This window comes from Triticum aestivum, chromosome 3D, assembly GCF_018294505.1.
Source record: "Triticum aestivum cultivar Chinese Spring chromosome 3D, IWGSC CS RefSeq v2.1, whole genome shotgun sequence".
NCBI classification, from domain to species: Eukaryota; Viridiplantae; Streptophyta; class Magnoliopsida; order Poales; family Poaceae; genus Triticum; species Triticum aestivum.
Window position 1 is genome coordinate 597,130,701 of NC_057802.1, and position 18,157 is coordinate 597,148,857.

General features: G+C 45.5%; 1 pseudogene; it reads left to right on the forward strand.

Annotated features, from left to right (window-relative positions):
* Positions 1-8,300: 8,300 nt before the first annotated feature.
* On the forward strand, positions 8,301-17,558 carry LOC123076629 (DNA mismatch repair protein MLH1-like; annotated as a pseudogene).
* Positions 17,559-18,157: the final 599 nt, after the last annotated feature.

The window sequence follows — 18,157 nt, forward strand, 5'->3', positions numbered from 1 at the left end:
CGACTCCATCAACCCCGTTCACTTGAACGCTTCCGCTCGCGATCTACAAGGGTATGTAGATGCACTCCTCTCTCTCGTTGCTAGATGACTCCATAGATTGATCTTGGTGATGCATAGAAAATTTTAAATTTCTGCTATGATCCCCAACAGAACTTGAGGTGGTGGTGGCCATGCCCGGCCACGGCCGAGGTGGGCGTTGGCGTCGGATGGCAGTCGCCCGTGTTTCAGGCGCCTCGCCTGTCGTGGATGTGATGCTCGTGGTGGTGCCGCTTCCGGCTTCAATGCTCCAGGCACGCAGCTCACCGCCATTATCATGACCGATGGTTGGACCTAGGACTCCACCGGCGCTAGCAAATAACATTTGTGGTTTGTAGAAGAGTAATGATGCCCAGGCGGTTGCAAAATAAAGGAAGGAAATGAGTGGAGGGAAGAGGTTGGATAAGAGATAAGGTTGGGAAGGGAGATGTGAGTGGACCCACATGAGACACGTGTTGTTGTTAAGGTGAGGCGGATGACGCATTGGAGTTTTCCACCAGTTGAACCTAAGCTTTTCCTATAAAAAACAAACAAACAAGAAAACATCAGGTTGGCTGGACAATTAAAAAAAAGAATGGCATCATCTTAGATGTGACATAGACAGAATAAGAGTAAAGGTTCCCCAATCTGCTTATTTTCGACAAACTCTTGGTGAGGTCCTTCAAACAACCTAAAACATATGCGATGCGCGTATTCCTAACTTGACCATGGCTGCTTGAGGCTATGTTTGTTTACGCCCATCCGCGCGAGGTTTTAAGCAGAAACTGTTGGGGAACGCGGTAATTTTAAAAAAGTTCCTATGATCACGCAAGATCTATCTATGTGATGCATAGCAACGAGAGGGGAGAGTGTGTCCACGTACCCTCATAGACCGAAAGCGGAAGTGTTTAGTTAACGCGGTTGATGTAGTCGAACGTCTTTGCGGTCCAACCGATCCAAGCACCGAACGTACGGCACCTCCGCGTTCAGCACACGTTCAGCTCGGAGACGTCCCTCGTACTCTTGATCCAGTTGAGGCCGAGGGAGAGTTTCGTCAGCACGACGGCGTGGTGACGGTGATGATGAAGTTACCGGCGCAGGGCTTCGCCTAAGCACTACGACGATATGACCAAGGTGTGTAACTGTGGAGGGGGGCACCGCACACGGCTAAGACAATTGTCAACTTGTGTGTTCTAGGGTGCCCCCTGCCCCCGTATATAAAGGAGCAAGGGGGAGGCCGACCGACCCCTGTAGGGCGCGCCCCAAGTAGGATTCCTACTAGGAATCCTATTCCTAGTAGGTTTCCAACTTGGGGAAGGGAGGGGGAAGGAAGGAGAGGGAGAGAGGGAAGGCAAGGGGGGCGCCGCCCCCCTTCCTTGTCCTATTCGGACTCAGGGGGAGGGGGTGCGGCCTGCCCTGCCCGGCCCCTCTCTCTCTCCACTAGGTCCCATCGAGGCCCATTAGTTCTCCGGGGGGTTCCGGTAACCCTCCGGCACTCCGGTTTTATCCGAAACTTCTTCGGAACACTTCCGGTGTCCGAATATAGTCGTCCAATATATCAATCTTTATGTCTCGACCATTTTGAGACTCCTCGTCATGTCCATGATCACATCCGGGACTCCGAACAATCTTCGGTACAACATATCGCATAAACTCATAATACTAATCGTCATCGAACGTTATGCGTGCGGACCCTACGGGTTCGAGAACTATGTAGACATGACCGAGACACGTCTCCGGTCAATAACCAATAGCGGAACCTGGATGCTCATATTGGTTCCTACATATTCTACGAAGATCTTTATCGGTCAGACCGCATAACAACATACGTTGTTCCCTTTGTCATCGGTATGTTACTTGCCCGAGATTCGATCGTAGGTATCTCAATACCTAGTTCAATCTCGTTACCGGCAAGTCTCTTTACTCGTTTCGTAATACTTCATACCGCAACTAACTCGTTAGTCACAATGCTTGCAAGGCTTATAGTGATGAGTATTACCGAGAGGGCCCAGAGATACCTCTCCGAAACTCGGAGTGACAAATCCTAATCTCGATCTATGCCAACCCAACAAACACCTTCGGAGACACCTATAGAGCACCTTTATAACCACTCATCTACGTTGTGGCATTTGGTAGCACACAAAGTGTTCCTCCGGTATTCGGGAGTTGTATAATCTCATAGTCTGAGGAAGTTGTATAAGTCATGGAGAAAGCAATAGCAATGACACGATCATAATGCTAAGCTCATAGATGGGTCATGTCCATCACATCATTCTCCTAATGATGTGATCCCGTTCATCAAATGACAACACATGTCTATGGTTAGGAAACATAACCATCATTGATTAACGAGCTAGTCAAGTAGAGGCATACTAGGGACTATATGTTTTGTCTATGTATTCACACATGTACTAAGTTTCCGGTTAATACTATTCTAGCATGAATAATAAACATTTATCATGAATTAAGGAAATAAATAATAACTTTATTATTGCCTCTAGGGCATATTTCCTTCGGTCTCCCACTTGCACTAGAGTCAATAATCTAGATTTCATAGTAATGATTCTAACACCCATGGAGCTTTGGTGCTGATCATGTTTTGTTCATGGAAGAGGCTTAGTCAATGGTTCTGCAACATTCAGATCCGTTTGTATCTTGCAAATCTCTATGTCCCCTTCCGACACTTGATGACGGATAGAATTGAAGCGTCTCTTGATGCGTTTGGTTCTCTTGTGAAATCTGGATTCTTTTGCCAAGGCAATTGCTCCAGTATTGTCACAAAAGATTTTCATTGGACCCGATGCACTAGGTAAGACACCTAGATCGGATATGAACTCTTTCATCCAAACTCTTTCATTTGCTACTTCCGAAGTAGCAATGTACTCCGCTTCACACGTAGATCCCACCATGACGCTCTGCTTGGAACTGCACCAACTGACAGCTCCTCCATTCAATAAAACTACGTATCCGGTTTGCGACTTAGAGTCATCCGGATCAGTGTCAAAGCTTGCATCGACGTAACTGTTTACGACGAGCTCTTTTTCACCTCCATAAACGAGAAACATATCCTTAATCCTTTTCAGGTATTTCAGGATGTTTTTGACCGCTGTCCAGTGCTCCACTCCGGGATTACTTTGGTACCTCCCTGCTATGCTTATAGCAAGACATACATCAGGTCTGGTACATAGCATTGCATACATGATAGAACCTATGGCTGAAGCATAGGGAATGACTTTCATTTTCTCTCTATCTTCTGCGGTGGTCGGGCGTTGAGTTTAACTCAACTTCACACCTTGTAACACAGGCAAGAACTCTTTCTTTGACTGATCCATTTTGAACTTCTTCAAAACTTTATCAAGGTATGTGCTTTGTGAAAGTCCAGTTAAGCGTTTTGATCTATCTCTATAGATCTTGATGCCCAATATGTAAGCAGCTTCTCCGAGGTCTTTCATAGAAAAACTCTTGTTATAATTAAGGGGTGCTCTGCATTTATGTTTTGCGGTCTCAGAAAGGGCTAGCGAGATACCATCTTGTTATATCATGCTATGATTGTTTTGAGAAAGTGTTGTCATCCGAGATTTATTATTATTGCTCGCTAGTTGATTATGCCATTGATATGAGTAAACATGAGACCTAAATGTTATTGTGAATATGGTTAGTTTATAATCTTTGCTGAAAACTTGAATGCTGGATTTATATATTTGCAACAACAAGATCAAACAGAGTTTGTAAAAGTTTTTCTTTATCACTTTCAGTTTTTCAACTAAATTGCTTGAGGACAAGCAAAGGTTTAAGCTTGGGGGAGTTGATACGTCTCCAACGTATCTACTTTTCCAAACAATTTTGCCCTTGTTTTGGACTCTAACTTGCATGATTTGAATGAAACTAACCCGGACTGACGCTGTTTTCAGCAGAACTGCCATGGTGTTATTTTTGTGCAGAAATAAAAGTTCTTGGAATGACCTGAAAATCCACGGAGACACGTTTTGAAATTAATGAAAAATATTGGCGAAAGAATCAACATCAGGGGGCCCACACCCTGGGGCGCGCCCCCTGCCTCGTGGCCCCCCTGGGACTCCACCGACCTCAACCCCAACTCCATATATTCACTTTCGGGGAGGAAAAAAATCAGAGAGAAGGATTCATCGCGTTTTACGATACGGAGCCACCGCCAAGTCCTAATCTTCCTCGGGAGGGCTGATCTGGAGTCCGTTCGGGGCTCCGGAGAGGGGAATCCATCGCCTTCGTCATCATCAACCATCCTCCATCACCAATTTCATGATGCTCACCGCCGTGCGTGAGTAATCCCATCGTAGGCTTGCTGGACGGTGATGGGTTGGATGAGATTTACCATGTAATCGAGTTAGTTTTGTTAGGGTTTGATCCCTAGTATCCATTATGTTCTAAGATTTATGTTGCTATGACATTGCTATGCTTAATGCTTGTCACTAGGGCCCGAGTGCCATGATTTCAGATCTGAACCTATTATGTTTTCATGAATATATGTGACTTCTTGATCCTATCTTGCAAGTCAATAGTCACCTACTATGTGTTATGATCTGGCAACCGCGAAGTGACAATAATCGGGACCACTCCCGGTGATGGCCATAATTTGAGGAGTTCATGTATTCACTGAGTGTTAATGCTTTGGTCCGGTACTCTATTAAAAGGAGGCCTTAATATCCCTTAGTTTCCAATAGGACCCCGCTGCCACGGGAGGGTAAGACAAAAGATGTCATGCAAGTTCTTTTGCATAAGCACGTATGACTATATTCGGAATACATGCCTACATTACATTGATGAACTGGAGCTAGTTCTGTGTCACGCTATGTTATAACTGTTGCATGAGGAATCACATCCGACATAATTATCCATCATTGATCCATTGCCTACGAGCTTTTCACATATTGATCTTTGCTTAGTTACTTTTCCGTTGCCACTGTTACGATTGCTACAAAAACTGCTACTGTTACTTTTGCCACCGCTACCGTTACTTCCATACTGCTTTGCTATTAAATACTTTGCTGCAGATATTAAGTCTTTCAGGTGTGGTTGAATTGACAACTCAACTGCTAATACTTGAGAATATTCTTTGGCTCCCCTTGTGTCGAATCAATAAATTTGGGTTGAATACTCTACCCTCGAAAACTGTTGCGATCCCCTATACTTGTGGGTTATCAGGGGGTTCTGGTAACCCCTCGGTACTCCAATAAAATACCCGAATTACTCGGAACCATTCCGATGTCCAAATACAACCTTCCAATATATGAATCTTTACCTCTCGACCATTTCGAGACTCCTCGTCATGTCCATGATCTCATCCGGGACTCCGAACAAACTTCGGTCACCAAAACACATAACTCATAATATAAATCGTCATCGAACGTTAAGCGTGCGGACCCTACTGGTTCGAGAACTATGTAGACATGACCGAGACACATCTCCGGCCAATAACCAATAGCGGAACTTGGATGCTCATATTGGCTCCGACATATTCTACGAAGATCTTTATCGGTCAGAACCGCATAACAACATACGTTGTTCCCTTTGTCATCGGTATGTTACTTGCCAGAGATTCGGTCGTCGGTATCATCATACCTGGTTCAATATCGTTACCGGCAAGTCTCGTTACTCGTTTTGTAATGCATCATCCCGTAACTAACTCATTAGTCACATTGCTTGCAAGGCTTATAGTGATGTGCATTGCCGAGAGGGCCCAGAGATACCTCTCCGATACACGGAGTGACAAATCCTAATCTTGATCTATGCCAACCCAACAAACACCTTCGGAGACACCTGTAGAGCATCTTTATAATCATCCAGTTACGTTGTGACGTTTGATAGCACACAAAGTGTTCCTCCGGTATTCGGGAGTTGCATAACCTCGTAGTCAGAGGAACATGTATAAGTCATGAAGAAAGCAATAGCAATAAAACTAAACGATCATTATGCTAAGCTAACGGATGGGTCTTGTCCATCACATCATTCTCTAATGATGTGATCCCGTTTATCAAATGATAACACATGTCTATGGTCAGGAAACATAACCATCTTTGATCAACGAGCTAGTCAAGTAGAGGCATACTAGGGACACTCTGTTTTGTCTATGTATTCACACATGTACTAAGTTTCCGGTTAATATAATTCTAGCATGAATAATAAACACTTATCATGGTATAAGGAAATATAAATAACAACTTTATTATTGCCTCTAGGGCATATTTCCTTCAAAAAAGTAGCATCACGCGCGACAATTTTGGTGCGTGGCGTCCAGCGTGCTGGTTAAAAGTCGCGCGGGGGCGCCCAACTACCACCCTTTCCCTCCCCCGCGCCTTCTTCCTCGCCCGCTCTGGTGCCCCGCCGTCGCCGTACCTTCTCCCCGCCTCTTCCAGCGCCCGCCGCCGCTGCGCCCTCTTCCCCGTCTCTTCCAACGCCCCGCCATGCCACCGCGCCCCCGGAGCAGCTCATGCTTTCGCGGCGTCCGCCTCTGCCCCTCTGGCGTGTATTTACGCGAAGATCCGTGTATTACGCGGAGATCCACTCCGGCGATACATGTCTTGGGCTCGGAACGTTCGATACCGCTCATGAAGCCGCCCGCGCGTACGACGCGGCGGCGTGGCGCCTCAAGAGGCCATGCGCGGATGAACTTCTCTGACGACGCTCGGGCACGTGTGCAGGCGCAGGAACTCATGCCTCCCCCGTGACTAGTCACCGAGGAGGATCACCACGTCCAGCAGAGGCGGGAGCGTCGCCTACTCATCACCGAGGCGGATAAGCACGTCATGGCGGTGTGGCGCGAGCACTTCCCGCAGGATGTCGTCGCCAAGAACGAGTTCTGGGCGCTGAGGAGGGCGGAGCGAGCCGTGCGTCGGGCAGACATGCGTGCACGAAAGGCACTGGCGGAAGCCCAGTGCAAGCTGGGACTTGCGTCGACCTGGGACGAGGATGATCCTCGGTGGGTCGACGCGTTTACGTCGTCGGACTACGCCACCGAGGAGGACGAGGAGTAGTTTTATCTAGTTTTATTTGCATCGTTTTATCTAGTTTAGCATCATTTTATCTAGTTTTTTTGCATAGTATGAACTAGCTTGTAGTGTTGGGCTTAAATTTTATGCTATCAATCTGAACTATGTGTTGTTTCATATTTTTTCGTATGTGTTGCTTCAATTTTTTCCAAGCATGGCTGGTCGCGCACGCTGAATTTTGCAACGCCCACTGGCGCTATAGCAGCGCTCTAAATATTGCAATGCTTGGTAAAGCAAACACCCTCCTACACGCTAAAAACGCTATTTTGGCGCTAAAAAATTAGCACGACGCGCAACAGTGCGGCTGTTGGAGATGCTTTAAGGACCGATATGACAAAACTGAAAAGATAGCAGAACATCTTTGAGTTTGACACCAACGCCCGTCACTTGCCTCCGGCACCACCACAGAGTCACCGAAGAAAAGAATGATGAATCACCTCCTCACCCGAGCTCGACACGACTCCATCACTGATATGCAGCTTTGTAGACCTCTAAGGTGGCTCGCTAAAAGTGAAGCCTTTGCCGTTGAACGAATCAGACCGGGGCAACACTCGGACACACCATCGAACTTCAGATCTGGCACCCCACCACGACTAAGACGTCGAAGAAGGAAACTATACCTGCCATCCATGAAGCCATCACACGTTCTGTCTTTCAGATGTCGTCGATGCAAAGCAAAATCTGCATCAGTTCCTGGACTACCTTCCAAGCTCCGTGCCGACGCTGGAGCAAACATCGTCGCAACGACGGAGCCCGAGGACACAGGTCCACCACGAGGATGCCGCCGCCGCCACGCCATCTTTGCTTGAACAGACTGATTTTCAAATCCATCCCTAACCATAGGACCGATGGTCTCGTCAGGGAAGGATCCGAAGAATCTTTATTTAGCGCCATCATCGTCGTCACCGAAGCCAAGATGGACAACCTAAAAACCTAGACTACAAGGGAGTAAAAATGATTCACACGCGTGGATCCGGCGAGCCCCCTCACCACCGACGACCGAGGTCACCGACGGAGGGGAGCGGCCGGAGGACAGCGCTGGAAGATTGGCTCTCCTCGCGGCGGCTATCCCTCCGTCTTATAATATAAAACGTTTTTTGACACTCCGGGGAGTACTATATACGGAGTAGATATAAAACGAGTCGATGATTATGACATAGAAAGAAAAAAATACAAATCGAGCAATAATGAAGGGTATGTCATATGGATCGTCTAAGGTATAGCTTGAATCAAACATTCATCTAAATTGGTCAAATTTGGCTAAGCTTAGCCACAGGGCAAACAGCCCCTCGGTGTCGTGCGCGCGAATCCCAAATTCGGCGAATCTCCGGCGTCTCCCTCCCCATTCCCCACCTCCCTTCCGGTCCCCACGCGCCACGGCGGGCATGGAGGTCGACGACCCGGCGCCGCGCGGCGGGGGCGGGGGCCCCGCATCCGGCGGCTGGAGGAGTCGGTGGTGAACCGCATCGCCGCCGGGGGAGGTTATCCAGCGGCCGTCGTTGGCGGTGAAGGAGCTCGTCGAGAACAGCATCGACGCCGGCGCCTCCACCGTCTCCGTCACCTTCAAGGACGGCGGCCTCAAGCTCATCCAGGTCCCCGACGACGGCCACGGCATCCGGGTACGCTCGCCCGCCTCTTCCTCCTAAACCCTAAACCCAGAAACCAATTCCCCATCCCCTGAACCCTTGGTGCTGCCGCGGGCGCATGCTAGTGCAAAAATCCTTCAAATGCGAGCTGTTAATCGTGATTTCTGTTGATTGCGAGCTGTTAATCCTTGGTGCATACAGGGACATGTGGGCGAATGATTGGGGATTTTGGTCTTGGTGATTTTCTAATCTGGATCTGTGCCTGTATGTTCCGATTTGGGCGTAAAAAACTGCATAGGGGCTGCTATGCCATGGGCAAATGAGGGCACCCCTGTATTAATAGGCCATTTCAGATTGTTAGTGCTAATTGTCTTTAGGCTTGTCTATGATACTACGAACTGGGCTTGTCTTGTGCTATAAAGGGGGCGGGCCTAGGCGCCTGCAGGGTACTATATGATTACAATATCGATTGTTGGTATTTGAAGAGTTGGAAATGTTCAGAATTTTGCTTGATCATCTCATATGTCAAGCATTGTTGATCTCTTCTGTCAGCTAACTTGGTTTCCTTTCATAGTGTGAGGACTTGCCAATATTGTGTGAGAGGCATACTACCTCAAAGTTGTCTGAGTTCGAGGATCTACACACGATAAAAACCATGGGGTTCAGAGGGGAGGCTTTGGCCAGTATGACTTATATATGTTGCCATGTTAGGGTGACAACAATAAAAGAAGGCCAACTGCATGGCTAGGGGTCAGTCCATGAGCAACTTTAAATCCTTCTACTCGACTCTAAAGTCTGCTGTTAATGATTATCATTATCATGTTTTCTTGTCAGAGTTTCTTATAGAGATGGAGTAATGGAGAATGACCTGAAGCCCTGTGCTGCGGTTAAAGGAACTGAAGTCATGGTGAGTTTGCAACTTTGCATAGTACTATTGCTCTATTGGATATGCACTGTGATTTTTACAAGAAATTTTCTTTTTATGCAGGTTAAAAAATTGTCTACAATATGGTAGCTCGTAGGAAAACACTGCAGAACTCCAATGATGACAATCCAAAGATAGTGGACTTCATCAGTCGGTTCGGTCCATCACATCAATGTGAACTTCTCTTGCAGAGAGGTAAACGTAGCTTGTCACAAATTTTGTGATATATTTGACATTCTTATGCGAAACGCTATTTTCAAATATAGCACGTTATAACTTGTATAGCATTCAGAGAAGGGCGGCGCTAAGTCTTGTAGCACGCTATTTTTTTCATTGTCTTGTGAACTCATGAGTTTTAAGAAGGTGACATTTGCCTCCTCCTCTGTCACATCATGGAGCCAATAGAGCAGATGTTCACAGTGTGAGCACATTTTCAAGGCTAGATGCTATTAGGAATGTCTACGGGGTTTTGGTTGTTCGTGATCTGATGGAAATACAGATTTCAGATGAGAATGCTGTAGATGAAATATTCAAGATGGATGGTTTCGTCTCAAATGCAAATTATGTGGCAAAAAAGACTACTATGATTATTTTCTTAAATGGTATACAAATTACAAGGCACTAGTAATTTTTTAGAGCATTCACCTCTGTAAGTAAATTCTGTTGATTTCATATGCACTAAAAATGTATTGCAATGTCCATGTAGAATTGTAGATGCGCATGTTAATATATTATGTAACTATGATCAGAGTAATCTGGCTGCATGTTGTTCATTTAACCGATATATTCTCGTTGAACAAGGGTTTATCTCTTAAGGAGTATCCTTTTTAAGACCAACAAAGTTTAAATTGATGCATCCACTGTGATGGAACTGCCATATATTATCTGTCAGTGAATTAGTAGTGTATAGTTTCTCTATTACTCATGGCTTTGCCTTGTTTGCTTTAGCGCATAACTGTCCACATCTCCTCTTGAGATAGACTTGTAGACTTCACTTCTTTGAAAAGAGCTACTGAATTTGTGTACTCTGCGATACTGCCTCAAGCGTCCAAACCCTTCATATACATGTCCATCAATCTTCCACCAGAACACGTGGATGTCAATATACATCCAACCAAAAAGGAGGTATTTTGTGGCAAAATTTGTGGCTGATGTTCAATATACATCACTAGATGATCCTTGCTGAAATAGTCAAGACTAGATTTCGAGTCAAGTCTCACCTTGTACTCATACTATGGCACGTCTATGGTAAATGGTGTACATTTTCTCCTTCCGAGTAGATTGTTATAATCTTTGGCTCTTTGAACCTTGCTGAAATAGTCAAGACTAGATTTCGAGTCAAGTCTCACCTTGTACTCATACTATGGCACGTCTATGGTCAATGGTGTACATTTGCTCCTTCCGAGTAGATTGTTATAATCTTTGGCTCATTGAATGTTTAAACTTTAAAGTGCAGTATATCACAAAAATCCACCTGGGTTTCTACATTTGGCCAAGCACATCTTGTAGTTTAATAGTTGATGGTAGTGCTAGTAGCTAATTTGTAGACGTGCCTGTTTGCAAAAGCTACTTACCCCCAGTGCAATGTATTCTCTGGAATAAACGGTCCAAGAACTTATGGCATGCAAATTTAAACAAATATAATTTGCAGATAAACTTTAGCTATCTCAGTTATGAAAACTATGTGCATGTGTATTTTGCATTTTGATGTAAACTTTTGCGCACGTCAGTGATGCTTGTTCCATGTGCATTGCAGGCACTAACCTCTTGAGCACTTACTCAAGCTAACACACTAAATGATATGGGTACCGAGGTCAGCACCCGTACTGGTACGTAGGATATATCATATGCATATTTCAAGCTAAAATGTTTTCTAATTATACTGCTACAGCACATTAGTTAACTGTGTATTACTATTGAGCTATCTAGTAAAGGGCGTGTGGAACCACCACCTCCCGTTCCAGCGAATAATCTTTATTATAATTATATCATGCTGTAGGAGAAAAATCTCAAAAGGTTCCTGTGAGCCAAATGGTCAGAACAGATCCACGAGATCCATCTGGAAGGTTGCACACCTATTGGCAAGGTCAATCTTCAAATCCAGAAAAGAAATCTGACCTTGTTTCGGTAAGGTATGATCTTCATTACCAAGTTGACAGCGTTCACCACTTTCTGTATTTTTTATGCTGTCTGATTTGGTCATCTGTTTGTGATCCCTGAATATTTTCTGCATGCCCATCAAATTGTGCATTGAGTACCTGTTGTTTGCCTTTCCTCATGTTTGGCTTTAATGATTCATGCTGTTTACATGCTACAAGTCTAGAACTCTAGTTAAGTTGCGAGTGCTGGACGTTTTTCTACATTGGTTGCCAATTCATAAGTTCTATTTGAAGAAGAGAGTACAGTGGTTCTTTTTTTTTACTGTGGCTGATTTTTTTTCTTCTATTTGTATATGGTTCCCCAAGAAATAAATTAAGATCAAGAAGAAATCCAAAAGATGCTGGTGATTCGTCCAGTCACCATGAGCTTCTTACAGAAATAGATTCTAACTTACATCCCGGTAAGCTCATCTTAACAAGTGACGTCTGAATCTGTCTCCATTTTAGTAGACTGATGATTTATGTATTTCTGCTAGGCCTTTTCGATATTGTTAAGAATTGCACATATGTTGGAGTTGCCAATGAAGTTTTCGCTTTGATACAGCACAATACCCTCTTATACCTTGTTAACGTGGTAACTGTTAGGTAAACTCTATACATTACATTGATGACTAGTCTTACTCTTCTATGCCTTATATCCCTTATCTAAGCTATATATTTTTCTTTCTAATATCTGACATATTTCTTTGGAGGTAATCGGTACCCCAGTTACCTGTACATATTTGCAAATGCATGTGCACACAAGCAATATTGCTTGGACACACCACCATCAAGCTGCTACCCATTCATATCACATCCAGTTGAACGCCTGCAACTACTAAATAATAAGCACCTCTTCCAAATATTGCATTGTTTTCTTTTCTGTACAATGTGATATTGATGGTTCAGCTTGTGATGCAGCAAAGAACTCATGTACCAACAAGCCTTGTGCCGTTTTGGGAACTTCAATGCTATACAGCTCAGTGAACCAGCTCCGCTTCTGGAGTCGCTGACGATGGCACTGAAAGATGACGAACCAATGAGTGATGTAAACGAGAAGGAGAAACTAGAAATTGCAGAAGTAAGCTATTTTCTTAATTCCTCGAGTCTTAGTTGATCTTGTAGGTGATAGAGCAGATGTAAGTCTTTTATTTGTCCACCTGCATATAGTTTCTGTTTCTTGATTGTGCTATGGCAGTACGTCTCGATCGTTTAATTCCTGTAGCATCGCTCCGTTGATGAAGATAGTACTTGTTTGCATGTGAACAGTGAGATACTGAAAGAAAATGCTGAGATGATTAATGAGTACTTCTCAATTCACATTGTTCAAGGTGGGAACCTTACCAGACTTCCTGCTGTACTTGATCAGTACACCCCTGATATGGATCGCCTTCCTGAGTTCATGTTGACTCGAGGAAATGATGTAGGTTTCCTTTTATTATGCTGCTGCGTTCATTACATATGGTATTTTAAATTTGGTCATGATATTTGATTATCCATTCCCTGCTGAGGCGATGGCAAGTAGGTTTTCAGGCTGATACCGTGTTCAAATTTTAATTTTGGTGTTTCATGTAGATATGGCAGCTAGCTGTCCAGAAGTAACTTCTGTTTCTTATTCATATTTTAAGTTGTTTCAGAATTCCATTTCCGGGAGTGTTGTTGCTTTATGACATATTCTAGATTGTACTTTAGTTATGCAAACTGTCGGTTCTGATTTTTAGTGATTACCAAATAGATTACCTGGGACATTGAGAAAGAGTGCTTCAGAACGGCAGCAGCTGCTATTGGAAACTTCTATGCACTTCATCCTCCCATCCTTCCACATCCATCTGGCAAAGGCATTCAGTTATAAAAGAAAAATAAAGATTGCATGGAAAGTGCTGAACAGGCTTGCACTACAGGTGAGCTTGCTGGGTATCCGTATCCTATAGTTCTATACCATTAAAGTGCCAAAGAACATATATGCTTAGTGTTACACCCTAGTAGTTAACTGAATCCGTAGTTTCTGCCACTTTACTACCCATTAACACTGAGATAACATGACACTAAAATCAACATACTAAAGAAATATCCATTACAGATGATGCTACAGTAAATATTCGATGGAGCCAATTGCATTGTATCATTCATTCAGAGTTAATTGCCATACGTGCTAAATATACATTTCATTACAGATGAAGACGATGTCGATCAAGAGCTGCTTGCAGAAGCAGAAGCGGCATGGGCTCAACACGAGTGGACCATCCAGCATGTCTTGTTTCCATCCATGCGGCTTTTCCTCAAGCCTCCGAAGTCGATGGCGGCAGATGGGACGTTTGTTCAGGTCTTCTCCTAACGTTGGTTCAGTTCTGCTTTATGTTCGATAGTTATATGTGCTTCAGTCTTCTACTTATGCTCTGGACTTGTAAAATCTAGATTTTTTTTGAGAAAACACAAAGACTTTGCGTTTCTTTTCATTGAAAAGGGGGGATAAAAGTTATAGGCCTCCAAAGGAGGTGGTTCAGTTTGTGTTACAAACTTACAATGAGGCCTCCTTTTGTTCATAGTGTAGGAAAATCACAGGAATAGGAAAGTCATAGGAAATGAGAACATGTATCTTAAATTCTATGAATAGGAACAGAAAAGGAGATGCCCTTTGATTCACACCATAGGATATTTTCCATTGAGTCTAGGCTAATGTTTATTTTCCTATGAAATGTGGAGGATAGGAAGAATTCCTACATATGAATAGGATTTCATTCCTACAAACCAAAGGGCTCTAAAGGAATTTTTCCTATAGAAATCCTATGCTATGAAAATCCTCCAAAATTCCTCCAAACCAAAGGAGGCCTGATTTTAATTCAGAGGGGGTTCCTTTGGGCTGGGTGCGCTGCTGCCAATGGAGGAGACTGTCACGTCAACTGGCGCCACGTCTCCCGCCCGATAGAGTATGGTGGTCTGGGCGTTCGCGATCTTGAGCGCGCCGGGCTCGTGATCCAGCTGCGCTGGCTGTGGCTTGCAAGCACGGATCATGACCGCGCCTGGCAAGGTCTGGACCTGCAATTCACCTCCGAGGAGCATGCGCTATTCTTCGCGTCCACTACCATGGCCATTGGGAATGGCTCAGCTGCCCGCTTCTGGGAAGACCTATGGCTGAATGGGCAGTCTGTCAGCAAGCTAGCACCTCTACTCTACCTGTGCGTCCCCAAGCGGCGACGGAAATTGAGAACGGTGGCGGAGGGAATTGCCAATAATGCATGGGCACGCGATATCCGAGGAGTCCTTGGCCTCCACGAGATCGACCAGTACCTGCGTCTCTGGCAGGCCGTACAGACACCACCCTATCGAACGAGCCAGACCGGCTTTGCTGGAAGTGGACTGCAAACGGAACCTACTCCGGACAGTCCTGCTGCTCAGCTACCTTCCATGGCTCGACGCTTTGCTGTTCCTGGAAGCTTGTCTGGAAGAGCTGGGCGCCACTGCAGGTGAGATTTTTCCATTGGCTTGCCAACCAGGACTGCTGCTGTACTGCCGATAGACTCGCTCGCCGTGGACTGCAGCACCACCCCTGCTGCCTCCTGTGCGACCAGGCACCAGAGACGATCCAGCACCTTGTGCTGGCCTGCCCTTTTGCCCGACAAGCCTGGCACGTGACCTTGGCATGGCTTCATATTCCAGCCCCGGCACCTGAGCACGACCCCTCTGTTATGGACTGGTGGCTGCATGCGAAGGACACCACACCACCGACTCAGCGAAAGGCCCTCCAATCCGTTGCACTACTTGTGCCATGGATGATCTGGAAGCACATGAATGAATTCGTCTTCGACAATGTGACGCCTTCGACCACTAGGCTTCTGGACAAGATCAAGGACAAGATCCGATGGTGGGCAAAGGCTGGGACTCAAGGTCTTAAGAGTTGTCCTGCCCCAATCCTGGCATGTCCACTGATTTGTATGATAGTCCTGTAAAACTCACCTCCTAGGAGGATTGTAACCGAACCCCTATATTTTCAATGCAATGAAACACAAAGGTCCTTGCGTTTTATCAAAAAAAAATTACTTTAATGGACATCCCAGGTGTTTGGGATCACCAAGTGAAGACCAGCAGCCCCAGCTCAAGCCCAGAGCGCTGCCTCAGCTCTGATTTTCTTGGTCAGCAAGGGGACAGAGGGTCGATCCCCGTCGAAGACGCAGGCGTTACACTGTTTCCAGATCATCCACCCATTAGCAGCGTCGTGGTGGCCGGTCCCTTGCCGAGAGGTTTGGGAGTCGTCTCTTTGGTAGCCAGCCACCATTCGTTGAGGGAGGTGTCCTGGTCAGGTTGCCTGCACGTCATCCTCAGCCAGGAGAGAGTATCGTGCCAGACCTGCCTCCAGAAAGGGCAGGAAACTAGCAGGTGATGCATTGTCTCTGGTTCCTGGTCGCAAAGAACACAGCGAGGGTGGTGTTGCAAGCCGCGGCGTTGCAATCCCTTGGCAGTCCAGCACCTGTTCTGATTGGCCAGACAGTGAAAGAATTTCACTTTTGCCGGTGCCCAGGCCTTCCAAATTAGCTTCGAAGCGCTGCAGCTTGCGGAGCCCTGGAAAGTAGCAAGGTAGCAGGATCGGGTGGAGTATGTGCTGCTCGCGCTTCACTTCCAGATCAGTTTATCCGGCTCGTCCGAGAGGATGGTATGTTCGATAGCTCGACATAGCAGCAGATTTTGCCCAATCTCGTGGACGCCCAGGTTACCGTGGATGTCACGCACCCATGCGTGTGCTTGAAGCCCATCAGCTATGGTGCGCAGTTTTCGCCATCGCTTGGGGATGCAGGGGTAGAGCTTTGGGGCGATCTCATTCGCAGATTTGCCCCCAACCCAGCGATCCTGCCAGAACAATGCTGTTTGGCCATTGCCAATAGTCATGCTGGTGGAGGCAAAGATAAGGGCGTGTTCCTCCGAGAACTGCAGGTCGAGGCCAGCCCAAGCACACCCTTCGTCAGTCCTGCTGAACCATTGCCATCTTAAGCGCAACACAAGACCAGCTTGCTTGATGTCCTGGACGCCAAGGGAAAGTGGCCGGCTGATGCGTCTCCGGTTAACATGGCAATGGTTCAAATTTTTGTACATGTCGTAATAGTCTATTACTGCACTGCACTCCTGTCTATGGAATGTATGTCTAGAAGTTATCTGTCCATTGTCCTTTCTCACACAAGCATTGACATTCCACTGCTTAGAAAGTTGCCTATAATGAAGTCGCAAAATTACGGTACCAAGCACCAACCAAAGTAGTAATAATTTCCTGAAGAATCACCAAACCACATGCACGGGGTCGTTGTTCCGAGTAGGTTAACCGGTTTTGTTTCGACAGCGAACCACTAGAAGTTGCACAAATTACCTTTTTACAGATGATGTGTATGCTGATACCGGTTTTGTTATGCAGGTTGCTTCTCTAGACAAACTCTACAAGATCTTGGAGAGATGCTAGTTGACACAGGCCATCGTCACAACTCACAAGATAAGAGAAGGAAGGGAGTCTAGAGCCTTGCTGCTGGTTCCTTCTGGGACGTGTATATGTAATGGTTTCACCGTGTACCGTATGCTCTAGGTAGTGCTGTAAATATATTTTTTGAAGAAAGAGTAAAATTGAACTCCAGTTCTGGATTGAAATACCAAAGAAATGCGTGAATATTTTGGCTCTGCTATGTTGATGACCTGTCCTGCAGTAGTACGCAGGTGAAGAGGGTTTTGATCTTCTCCTCTCAATACCCTGGTGAGATCAGGAGTATAGGTATGAACAGTAGCAGCATGAATAGATATATTTCTTTTAGATAGACTCTGTTTGGTAGAGTACATTAGAAAATATTTTCCTTAAAATAACAGTATTGCTAAATATAGTATGTTACTATCTTTTTCCTGAAGATGAAAGGAAAGCTTGTACAAAACCAAATCGGTGAAGCCCTGATTTTTCCTCTAGAAATCAGTAAATACGAGCTTGTTTTGAATCTTCATATTAGGCAGCAGTACATGCACGATTAGTTTTGGGTCCCCGAGTCCGGGACGTGTTGACAGGTTGCTCCTCCTGTCGAGGTGCCTTTTTGGATGGAGAGATGGCTGGCAAGTAGACACACAAGGAGCGCAAATGACCTTTGTAAATTTTGTTGTCGTTACTTGTATCAGTCAGAGAGAGTTTGGTTGTTGTTGCTGCTGTTTTTTTCATGGATATTGAATGTCTGATGCTATGTTCCATGAAATTGAGATCGCGTTGAAGCTATGCTGAGTTTGTTAGATCTTTATAAACATTTGGAGTAGCAATCTCACAGTAGTTGGAAGGCTGATTCCTTTTGAGACTGATGAAACCGGGTCCTTCCAAGATTATTTATTCTTCAGTACCTGGGCTCTAAATATCTTCACCGATTGAAGAGCAAATGGAAAGGGTGATGCTAGGTGCCGGTCGCTGCCCTATCGTACGATTTGCCCTGTTACAGCGTCAGATACAGCTCCTTGCCTCCT